The following is a 12187-nucleotide window of genomic DNA, read 5'->3' on the forward strand; positions in this document are numbered from 1 at the left end:
ACCTTTCAAATCCTAATTCACATATTCCTCAAAATGCCTCTCTGAGAGAATTATTATGCCTATTTTGTAGGAGGGGATACTGAGGCTCAGAGAGGGGCGGTCAACAGCCAAATGTTCACCCCGCTAGTAAAAGCAATGAGGACAGGATTTGAACCCAGGACTATCCAACTCCAGATCCTTGTTTGCATTAAACCAGACCACCCTGCATGGGTCTAAAGAAGCTGAGGGCATCCGGGAAGGGTCAGTGGTCTGGGCATCAAATCCACCCGCAGGCTCCTAACTCAGGTTAGTGCCACGGAGCTTTGGCTGATACAGCTAACCTGTTAGCAAAGCCAGGCGCCAGTCAGAGAGGCAGCGAGGAGGCCTCTGGAGAAGACGGATTCAAAATTCCACCCGAAGTCAGCAGGCGGGGGCTGAGCCCTCCTGAGACCTGTCACTTCTAAGGAGAGGGAGAAAGCTCCTGGATCGGCTGGGCTCAACCTCGTGTGATCAGTGAAGGCCCCTGGCCAAGAACTCACGGATCCTTCCCAAATGCTCAGGACACATCCGAGAACATGACCGTAAATGCTAGCACTCCTAGGAGAGCGCTGTGGACAAGTGACCACAGGAAGTTTGGGAATGTCACTTCCCTCCGCTTTCTCCACCGCCAGCTGAGTAAAGGAAACTTCCATGCTGTGCTGCAGGCAAAAAGCTCTGCCTCAGCCTCACAGGGGTCTGACTCCCCCACATGTGGAGTCAGGACACCTGTGTCCAAGGCATGGCCCCTTACCAGCTGTGTGACATCAATAAGCCAGAACTTCTTTGAGCCTGAGTGTCCCCAGAAACAAATAGGGACGGGAGGTCGTAGGGATGCTCTGAGAAAAAACACCTGGGAAGAACCTGTCAATGGAAAATGGCGTTCAGATGCAAAGGGTGTCCTGGGAGCCCTCGGGTGTCTCCTCATCACCTGCTGTCTCCCATTCCCCAGGCCTCTTGGGCCTAAGGCCTGCCACTCCCTGGGCAGCCCATCTAAACAGTGACCCAGCCTCCAGGCTGAGTGCTCCGCAGCCCTGGTTGAGCCGTGGAAAAGGAAGCTGTGACTTGGCTGTGATTCTCCCAAAGGCGACCCTGCACAACGGAAATCCTTACGTAAATATTTAATAATTCAACCGCTACAATAGCTGGGGAACATTTTTGTCACCTTGCAGGGTAGTAACCATCCAAAATCAAGGTATGAAAATCATTTAATTAAATCTATAGACTTACATATATCGAACATTTAAGCCAAACGTGTCATTTTGACGGCATATTTGCGAGTTTCTAAAGTCTACTTTTCTTATACATGTTTAAGCAAAAACTGGGTTATTGGAGCTATTATTGGATAGTCTTGGGAGGAGCGTGAATTGGTACAGCCTTTTTGGAGGGCAATTAGGCAATATTGATTCAAATTTTATACAGCAAACTATTTAAACCGAAAGTCCTACTTCGCGGCATCTATACCATAGAAAATCTCATGCAAAATTTCATGGGAGCGTGCAACAACTTCCACAGCAGCCATGGTGGCAATGGCAAGGATCAGAAGCAACTGGGTGATTTCCAATACTGGAATGATTAAATAAGCTTACAACGCATCCACAGCATAAAGGACAACTGTTAGAAATAACAAGGTACATTCATTTGTACGTATAGACTCGAAAAGATAACCATAATAATTGTCAGTTGGCTATAAAAAGGAAAGCTGCACATTATTCACAACAGTCAAGACATGGAAGCAACCCAAGTGTCCATCAATGGACGAATGGATAAAGAAGACGTGGTGTATGTATATGTATACAATGGAATACCACTCAGCCGTAAAAAATGATGAAATCTTGCCATTTGCGACAACAAGGATGGACCTTGAGAGGATTACGCTAAGTGAAATAAGTCAGACAGAGAAAGACAAATGCTGTATGATCTCACTCATACGTGGAAGATAAACAAAGAAACACACAGATAGGGAGAACAGATCAGTGGTTACCAAGGCGAAAGGGTAAAGGGGCACATGTGTATGGTGAAGGATGAAAACTAGACCATTGGTGGTGAGCACAATGCAGTCTATACAGAAACTGATAAATAATAATGTACACCTGAAACTGACACAATGTTATAAGGCAACAAGACCTTAATAAAATAATTTTTTTTTAAAAAAGGGAAGCTGCAGAACAGTATGCAGAGAATGATTCCATTTTTACAAAACAAAAGTAAAAACGTGCATTTTGGGGGTGGGGGGGACACAAGCAAATGGAAAAGTCCAGGATTACACCCAACAAAGTCTCAGAAGTGCCAGTCTTTGGGGAAGATTGGGCGTGGGGGTCACACAAGACTTTCTTCCTTTATGTTGATGCACTTCAGGGTTGTCTGAATTTGTTACAAAAGTACACTCTTTCATCATGACAGAAACAAAAAACAGATTTTAAAAGCTCATAGAGGGCTGGCCTGGTGGTGTAGTGGTTAAGTTCACGCACTCCACTTCGGTGGCCCAGGGTTCACAGGTTCAAATCCCGAGTGCGGACGTATACAGTGCTTACCAAGCCTTGTTGTGGCAGCGTCCCACGTACAAACTAGAGGAAGACTGGCACACATGTTAGCTCAGGGCCAATCTTCCTCAAGCAAAAAGAGGAAGATTGGTAACAGATGTCAGCTCAGGGCCAATCTTCCTCAGCAAATACAAAAAGCTCATAGAGAAATCACAATTTTAAGAGTTTCAGTGTTTGCAAGGACTCCCCCACAGTAACCACTGTGGGACACAGCACCGCCTCTCCCAGCTCTGCCTGCGGCCACCAGACCTGTGTGCTCACTGGCTGGAAGGGGTTGTGGGCTGCCTAAGGAGAGATGACAGATGGGGATGGTCTCCAGGACGGAGAATCTCAAACTCATCACCTGTTTCAAGAAGGACTCTGCCAACTTACAACTATTTCAACGAGATGGCTAATAAAAAGATTAAGCATCATTAACTGTTCAAATTTACAACATCATAAATTACTGAATTAAAACAGTCCACATGTTTTCAACCTCGCTTAAACAGGGGCAATCAAAATTTATATCCTGCAGTATCCAACATTTTCTGTTGACTTATAAGTCTTGCTGAAGACAAAAGCGGTTAACGAGGAAATCCCCCAGGGAGGAGAGAAGGTGACTCTATTAATCCCACAGAGCCTGAAAAAACACTAGAGCCACTTGGATTATCACAAAAATGACAACTTAGCGATGAAATAATCTTCCTATCTATGAGCAAAGTTGCTAATGAAAATAATTGTAAATTGGCGCACAGTGCCTAAGAGGTGTGGGTTAGGGTTAGCAGAGACTACAAACTCAATTACCCACAGGCCGTGTAAAGGCGAGCGGCTGGGCAGGGCCCAGCCAACTGGAGAAGCAGGCCCTGGAAGGGGAACCCCACTCTGCAGCATCACCACGAGGGGAGGGGATACAGACCCACTGCAGCCAGATCTTCCGTTTTTCATGAAGAGCTAGAAATCCCGACTTCTGGTCAGTATCTACCAATTTTTAAATGTTAGCCACTGATTAAAAAGTTTTAAAACACTGGGAGCACTGACAAAATACAGCTGTTGGCCAGATGCAGCTAGTGAGTAAAGAGCTCTCAACCTCTGCCTGAAAGTACCTACATTTTTCCAAACCGGTAAATTTTGTTCAATTTTTATTTTCGGAAGGATAGGAGAAAGTCAGGAAATGGTATGGAACGGAGATAAACACAAGAGAGTCAAGCAGCTGATATTAAGAAAATATTTCTAACCTACGTGAGAAAACAATGGTAGTTATCTATAATCAAATTCTGAACAAACTGTTTAAATTTATTCAGCTATGCTAGGCATAAAACTCTAAGAGTGAGAATTTCTTGGGTCCAGAGCAAATTCCCACAATTCACTGTCAACGAACCTACGAGAACTTACTATACTACTGTGTATTAAATGTTTCTTGTAAAAGATTTAAAATAATAACAGCCCCAGAAAGGGTCCTCTGTGCCAAGTGCTATGCCAGCCTTTGGCACCCGGGTCACCAGTGTGGGTCACGCAGCCTCTGGGCGAGATTCCAATTGAGGCCTGTCTAACAAATCTGCCTCCAAAACAAGAAACAAAAACAAGAACTTAGATTCAACATCATCAAATTGTGCTCAATTTTTCTAAAGCCAAAACAGTAACTGACATATTTGTGCTAATAATCATGCCTGCACATCAGCTGCAATTCACCAAGGGCTTTTCTCATACAGCGTCTCATGACAGCTCGCAGCCTTTCACTGCGCAGTTTAGACTTTGTATCTTGTCCAAAGTCTTCTGACAGCTATGATGAACAACACTGCTTTTTAGAAACACCAACAATGCAAACAGACATTGGGCGTTTTCTGCATCCAGGTACAGCGCTTGGCATGTTTCATCTCCCCCTTAAAGAACCTCATTCAAGGTGACTACTGTTACCACCATCCATTCTACAGGCAAGGAAACTGAGGCTTAGGGAGCTCGGGTGGCTTGTCTCCAGTCGGACCTCGAGCAGGTGCAGAGCTGACATTCTGCAGCGGCTCTGCCTCCACGCCTGAGACCAGCGTGTCAGTGTCCCGTGAAGGCGGTGTTGTCCTGGAGGCCATCTGCGCTTTAAGCCAACCTCAGCCTGCTGCCAGCGCACGGACCTAAGGCGTGGCCACCGTCCTCCTGCTGCTCCTCCCCCGTGCCCACTTTCCCCACTTGGGCAGAAGCCATTTTTTTATTTTTACTTTTCCCCACTCAAGACCAGGATGAGTCACTCGGAGCTTAGCCAGCCTGGCCCTAGAGGGCCCTGGAGGCCCAGTGAGGGGCCCCTGGGGGACCTGGCTTCCCTGCCATCGGCCACAGCAGAGCGGCCCGGCCCCCTGCCCAGCTTGCAGGAGTCTAGACAGGCTTTCACACCACTGCTCTCTGAACGGGGTCTAGGAAGAGGGTCCTCTGAGTCACAACTCTGTGAAATGGTTCCCAAGGTATCGAAGTAGGAGATGGGGGGAAGGGGCGGTGCCCTCGGCTTGAGAGAAGAGGAAACATCGACTTAGCCAAGAGCTGTGAAATATCCATTACTCAAAGCCCTACATTAGACCCCTGAGAGAGGGAGACATGGACTCTAATGTGCACAAGGATAAATTATGCAAGTAAAAACATCAAGCAAGAAACACACACACACCCCCATACACACTCTCCAGCACAGGCACATGCACAAAAACTGCATCATAGAGTGGCTGATCTTAAGGTAATAACTCTGTCCTCCCTTACACCCGTCTGTAGACCCCCCTGGTCCTGACTACATAAGGTACCGCCTTGCCCGAGACCACACCAGGGCTGGTCCCGGGGGCTCGGAAGGACCAGGAGGGTGGGCACACGGGTGGTGATGACCCGTGGAGGTTAGAGCCGTCCTGAGAGTGTGTGCAGGTCCAGAGGTGCAGAGGAAGGGCGCTGGCCCTGTCCTGGGAGGAAAGAGGGGTCCACTTCCTTACAGGAGGGTGAGGAGGGGTTCGCAAGGTGGAAAAAGGACAAAGGGAGCGGCAGAGGCATAGACACTGCCTCAGCACAGCCGGCTCTGACATGGAAACAGAGCTGAGGGTGCAGGCTAAAACGTGGGGGGCCCCAGGGGATTTCCATTTACGTTCGCAGCCCAGACTCCTGTAATGTACGGGGCAAGGAGAAAAGCAGGCTAGTGGCTGCCTGGGCAGTCCAGCAGGCTGTCAGTCAACTCTGTGTCAAGGATCAGAGGCCAGGCTCCTGCCATTGTGGGGCTGACAGGGCTGCCCAGCAGGGAGAACACACATGCATTAATCTACGACCACACAAATAAATGTAAAACGGCCTCTGATGAGGGCTGAGAATGAGCGGGAGGGTGGACTGCTGGGACGTGCGGCAAGGGGGCCTGTGGACGACGGAAGAATGGGTGGGCACAAACCCAGTCAGGCACCTGGGGGCAAGCCCCTGCTCGCATGTCCTCAGTGGATCTGGACCTCGGTTTCCTCAAACAGTATCTCTGGGATAATAATGATAACACTTACTCCAGCCAACACCCACTGAGGCCCTAAACCTACGTGGTTACCCAGCAAGCACGTTGACAGTGCCTGCCACACAGCGTGTAATCAACAAGCAGTAGGTAATAATAATGGTAAAGGGGATGGTAAGACCCCGGCTTCTTATCAGGGAGGTCAGAGAAGGCCTCCCAAGAAGAGGCAGAGGAGCTGAGATCTGAAGGGTGAAGAGGCACGAACCAGGCAATCCAGAAAGAAAATGCATTCCGTGCCGAGGGAAGGGCTTACGGAAAGTCCCTGAAAGGGAAACAGCATCATAAGTATTTCCAAGCAAGGAACGCAGTCCCGGGTGCCCGCTGGAACACCCTGGTCCACAGGTCACCTCTGTGCTGAGAATGGCTGCTTCTTCTAGGAGGCCTGCCCAGATTACTGTGAGCCCTCAAATAAAAGCTGCATTGTCAGCACAATTTCCCAGTTCTGTGGCAGAACTGGGAAGTGAAGAAGATGCAACAAGCCTTGAGCCAAATGTCCCAAACGAAAACATGAGAATGTATTGGCTACCACCTCGGTGCACCACGCCAGCTCCCACGGGGAATACGGACATCAACCTGGCACTGACCTGGGGTCAGAACCTTGTTCAATTTGCAACTTGTCAGTATTCACTGAGGACTTGACAAGGTTCCAAATGAAGATAAAGATGCTCTTGGGAACTTCCATAAAGAACCACTAGCTATCCTCCCCCCCCAGCCAGAAAAGCATCCTCAACTGGAGTATGGGGGGTGAGGGGGAAGCTGTCAGCTATTAGCAAGAATTATTATTTTGGCTAATTTAGAAAATTTGGGATTCATCCAGGATGAAGCTGGGTGGACCTCCCTCCTGGGCATTCCTTGATGGATTACTTTTCTTTTTGAATTGCTATTACTATCCCATCAACAACAGGAGTTTTAAAAAGAAAGTCAGAGGCTAAGAATATAGAGAAGTTATATTCCCAAGGCCTCAGTATGCTGGAAGACACAAGAGACAGCCACAAACCCAAGCCCAGAACAACCTAGAAGAGGGGTGGCCCCACCAAACTCAATGGCCAATGAACCAATTTCAAATACATCTGATCACATTATAAATCTGTTGTCTGGCTGCAGAAACAGACTTTGCTATTCTCACTCTTTCAACAAACAATTCCTGAGCCAGGTGCATTATGCTGGCACTGAGAACCCAGAGACTGTGTGTGTGTGTGTGTGTGTGTGTGTGTGTGTACTGTCCCCAACCTGAAGGAGCTCAGTTTACTGAGCACAACAGATAGTAAATGAACAGTTATGCTGACAAGTGCTTGGGGAGAGAGAGAAATGAGGGTGCTCTGGGAGCCAGGAGGAAAGTCATCTGCAGGTCACAGAAAGGGACAGGGTGGGGAAGGAAGGTGTCCAGGAGGGCGGAATCTGGAGCTGAGTTCCCGAAATGGGGAGGAGGGGTGGGTCATTCCCAGGAGAGGGCCCAGCACTGACAAAGGCGCCAAGAGGTGAAGGCCATTGGGAGGCTGGGCTGCGGGTAGAATATGGGTTAGGGAAGAGGTTAACAAGGAAGGTGGCCCAAGGCCAGATTATGAAAAGACTGCAGGCGGCTGAAGGGGCTGAGGTTTTATTCTAGAAGCAATGAGGAGCCCTCGGGGGCTTTTAAGCAGAAGACAGCCGTGATGAGATGTGTGAGTTAGAAACATCATGCTCATAGGAGTGTCGGGGTGGAATGAGGGAGGACCAAGATGGACAGCGGAAGACCAAGGAAGAGGCTGTTAAAAAAATCCAAATGATGAGTCCTAAACACAGGAGAGGGGCAGGAGAAGAAGGGAGTGAGCTGACAAATTGGAAGATGGGCTCTTCAGGGCTGGTAACCGATGGGACGGACTCCTGCAGTAGACACAACTGAGGGGTGGGGTCCCACTCGAGGCAAGCAACACAGGCAGACAGACATGGCACCAGGGCAGGGATGGTTTCAGGTGCTCGAGGGGCAGCGGGCTAGGAGGAGGTTCCAGGCTGGATGCATGGATCTGGGGGACTTCAGGCTCCAGGAGAGCAGGGGATGAGCTCACGCAGCCAGAATACTTGGGCTGACACAAAGGCACCAAGTAAAAGCTTACTAAGCTAAAGACATAGAAGAGAGAACCGCAAAGCAGGCAGCGATCCGGGAGGCTGGAGGGCAACCAGGAGACGCAGGCCAGACAGCAGGGTAAGCACAGACCCAGGAGAGGAAGGGAGCGCTCAGCACGGCCGGAGACAGGAGGCCCAAGACGGAGCAGCAGTGAGCTGGGTGTTAGCAACCACGGCCAAGCAAAAGAATTAAAACCAAGTGCTGACGGCTCAGCTGACATGTCTGTAGTCACCTCAAAGAACATTATTATGACTTTTTTCCTCCCGACAGCGTCACTGTCCTGCTTCATTGCTGGGTGAGGCCTTCCGATGACCCTAACTAAACTGTCCGCCCCAATTGCCCTCTACCTCCTTCTCTCCTGCTATTGAACTGGAGAGCATTCTCAGGCTGCCTGACCTTATGTGACACATCTACTCTGTCTCCCCCCCCTCCTAGAATGTCTGCCTCCTGAGGACAGAGAACTCGCCCTGTGTCACCTCTGTGACCGCAGTGCTTGGCACACGGAGAGTCAGCACCTTGTCCCAAGTTGTCTGGTGTATCAGAAGCAACACACCTTCAGTGAGCACACGCTACCTGCCCAACCCCGCACTAACGCTGGGGGTGTGGGCGTGAACAAGACAACGCAGGACCTGCCCTCAGAGCTTAGAGTTGGAGGTGACAGAGAGAAATACCGAGGATTTAAACAAAAAGTAGATTATAACTCGCATAGAGCTAGGCCTGGAATCGGACGGTCACGCCTTCTAGTGATATTTCCTTTCCAAGCCCGAGGCTGCCACCTTCTCCAACCATAGGAAAATTTTAGCTGGGCAAACAGTTAAAGCGTGTGAAGTTTGGTTCGTCTCTTCCAAAGATCCCACACTTCTTCCACCCTTTTCACAGACTCCTAAGAAATGGAAATACCCACTACGGGCTCTGAATGTTTAACCTGTAGAGCTCAATCTGTCTCTGGTCCTTCTACATAAGTAGGAGGAGAAAGTGCAGACTCCGGTGGGAGAGAACAGGGGGCAGCATAAACCGGGGGTCAGACAGACCCGGGTTCAAATCCCTGCAGCCTTGGGCAGGTTACTCAACTTCTTTATGATCTGATTTCCTTCTTGCTGAAATGGGAATAGTAACTCCCATGTTATAGGTTGTTGCAAGGATGAACTAAAATGAGACCTACAGAGCACTCAGCACTGTGGCCAGTACACAGTGGGTGTTCAATAAATGGTGGCTCTAAACCATGACACTTGTTGCTTTTACTACCAGATCTCTAACTGCCGTCTTCACACAAACCGAGCCAAAAACTACTTAGCATTCAAACCAAAGAATGTACATTTGAAATACTCCGAACATCAACTGATATCTAGTTGAATGACTTGAGGAATTATCTCAAATTCCCAGGCTTGGGCAGGCTCTGCAATAAGAAGTTTCATTTCAATTTCTTGGTCTACCCCATTTCCTCCTCCGAGTTAGGCAAATGCAACTATTTCCACAACAGGTCACATCTTGTGCCATGGCAAGAGTCCAAGCATGGGCTGGATTCTGTGGTGCAAGTTGTGGCAGAGCTGCGAACACCACACCTCAAAGGGAGCCTACAAACACAATGGAAGCCCAGTGTACACACAAACTCCCAAACACAGCTCAGCTCCAGAGAAGGAAATGAGAACCGGTCACAACATGCTTTCCCTGCCTCAAAGCTAAAGAAAAGGTTATTTTGACATGCAAATACCGAAATCTTATGTGTCTCTCTTCTTTTACCACGCAAACTCTCCATGAGTGGTCTATTTTACTAATGTCTCTGATTCTTTATCCCTCGTTTATGTCGGACCCTGTGCAACCTGGCTTCCTCCCTCCTTTCCTTCTCTTGGTATCATCAGACTCCTCAAGGCCACCTATAACCACCTTGTCACAAATTCGGCAGTCTTCCTTCCAGTCCCTTCTCCCTCGTCTCTGTTGCCCCATCCTCTGCCCTTCCTGGGACTCTCCTCCTCGGCCTCTGGTTCTTTTCTGTCTTCTTCTTCCCAACCCAGAGTTATGCTCATTCCCCAAGGTTCAGCCCTCTGCTCATCACGGGGAAAATTTATTTAATCCTATGGCTTCTGTTCTCCATCTCCAGACCCACCTCCTCAGTCCAGGCTTCAGCCCTGCATTTCCAATTATCCACTGGACATTTCCTGTGGATGAACAACTGTCATCTTGAATTCAATGTATCTAAAACCAGATGCATCAATTACCCTTCTCCGTCCCCAATACCCGTATTTCTGTCAACGGTACCATTGTGAATTACCAAGTTTAAATTTTCATCTTCTTTGGCTCTTGTCTTTAAAGTCTAAGAAGACTGAAAATCCTACGGTTCTCCCTTTGCAATATCTCTTCTCCTGGTCCTTTGCTCCAATTTTAACCACTGTGAACCATATGACCTCATGCCTGGGTTGCTGCTGCTGCCTTTGAACAGGCCCAGGCCTCTTGTCCAGCTGTTAAACAAATGTTCCTCACATGTCACTTCTGCCATTTCACTTCTTTGCCCAAAATAACGAATGTTCCTAACATGTCACTTCTGCCATTTCACTTCTTTGCCCAAAATAACTTCAATGGCTTTCCACTGCCTTCAGGACAGAGTCCAAGTGCCTTAGCCCAGCATGCAGGGTCTAGAAAGGGAGTGGGCAAACTAAAGCCACAGGCCAAATCCAGCCCCCCACCTGCTTCGTAAATAAACCTTTATTGGAATGCAGCCATACCCATATTTACATATTATCTATGGCTGCTTTCATGCTACAGTGGCAGAGTTGAGCAACTATGACAGAGACCACATGGCCCATGAAACTGAAAGTATTTACCTTCTGATCCTTTACAGAAAAGGGTCGCTGGGCCTGCCCTAGAATAATTAGATGCCAGCAGATACTGCCAGACTTCTCGCCCATGACTCCTCTGGATGAAGTTCTTGCTCCTGTGGGTCTGTGCTGAGCCCATTTTCTTTACATCTTACACCTACCTTCTCAAGCCGAAAAACTCATTTCACTTGTCCCTGGACTTTTCCTTTAAAACAGCCCAAGTTCCACCTCTCCACGACGCCAGCTGCGTCCATCCCGTGTACCCTGCAAAGTCCTCCTCTGGCCTCCTTCCCTGCATCTACCATAGAAACCTGCAGGGAGACTCCCTTCTCCGGTGGATCCATTCCACCTGCACTGCAGCCTTCTCAAGGGTCCAGGCTCGGGAACCTCCACAGAGCAGCGCCAATGACAACTACCTTGACCTGCCTTCCAAATACCGATCTTCCATAGCATAATTTGGTAAGAAGGCATCAAACAAACTTACCAGTGAAGGCCTAGGATTCCACATTTGAAAAGCCAAGGTTGGGTCCAAAAGCATGCACTCTAGCCAACACCACCTAAAAGCCAATGAAATAGGAGTTTAGCTTTAAAAGAGATATTTATACATTTTCTTTCAATCTATAACTCCCAATAAGTTTTGATTTACAGTCCTCCCAGGATGTCCATCTCTGCTTCTCCGCCTAGTGAATCCTGCTCGGCCTTCAAATCCACTGGGTGGTCTTTCCCTGGACGCCTTACCAGAGTCCCCGGCAGGCCAGGCAACCCCTCCTCTCAGCTCCCACAGAAGTCTCGTGAGGCCTTCATAGTAACACATGGCACAATGGAGCATTTCTTATTTAGGAATGGGGGTCCCTAGGCTTATCATGAGAAGAGATCTGGTAAATCACCTCTCTCCTTACCCCCACTGCCAGAACACTATGGGCATTTATATAGTCCTCAATAAATATTTGTAAAATGGATGGAAAAATAACCTACTCAATTTATTAACACATGCCTGGGTATCTAAAATTCTGCCAGGCCACAGTTTCCACCACAGAAATGCAGATCTCAATCCCACTGCTTTTAATAGGCAACCATGTAACAGGAAGGATTAAGGAGATTAATCTTCTAAATGCACACCTTTGGAATGACACTCCCATGGGCAGAAACCTTCAGAGGCTCCCAGTATGTAAGAAGGCAAGTCCGACTCCGTAGCCAGGGTGCCAGGCCCGCGCCAACTGGCCCGGGC

At 48.5% G+C, this 12187-nt stretch overlaps 1 protein-coding gene across 6 annotated transcripts in view; it reads right to left on the minus strand.

Annotated features, from left to right (window-relative positions):
- Positions 1-12187, minus strand: part of BMAL1 (basic helix-loop-helix ARNT like 1) — a 103053-nt gene that overhangs the window by 61204 nt on the left and 29662 nt on the right. For 5 of the 6 annotated variants that reach the window (XM_046684705.1, XM_046684704.1, XM_046684703.1 and 2 more), the window contains exon 2: positions 11444-11516. The exons of the other annotated variant lie outside the window; for it this stretch is intronic. The gene's annotated coding sequence lies outside the window, so the exon portion shown is untranslated. The remainder of the gene's footprint in view (positions 1-11443; positions 11517-12187) is intronic. 6 annotated transcript variants of the gene reach the window in all.

This window comes from Equus quagga, chromosome 14, assembly GCF_021613505.1.
Source record: "Equus quagga isolate Etosha38 chromosome 14, UCLA_HA_Equagga_1.0, whole genome shotgun sequence".
Taxonomy (NCBI): Eukaryota; Metazoa; Chordata; class Mammalia; order Perissodactyla; family Equidae; genus Equus; species Equus quagga.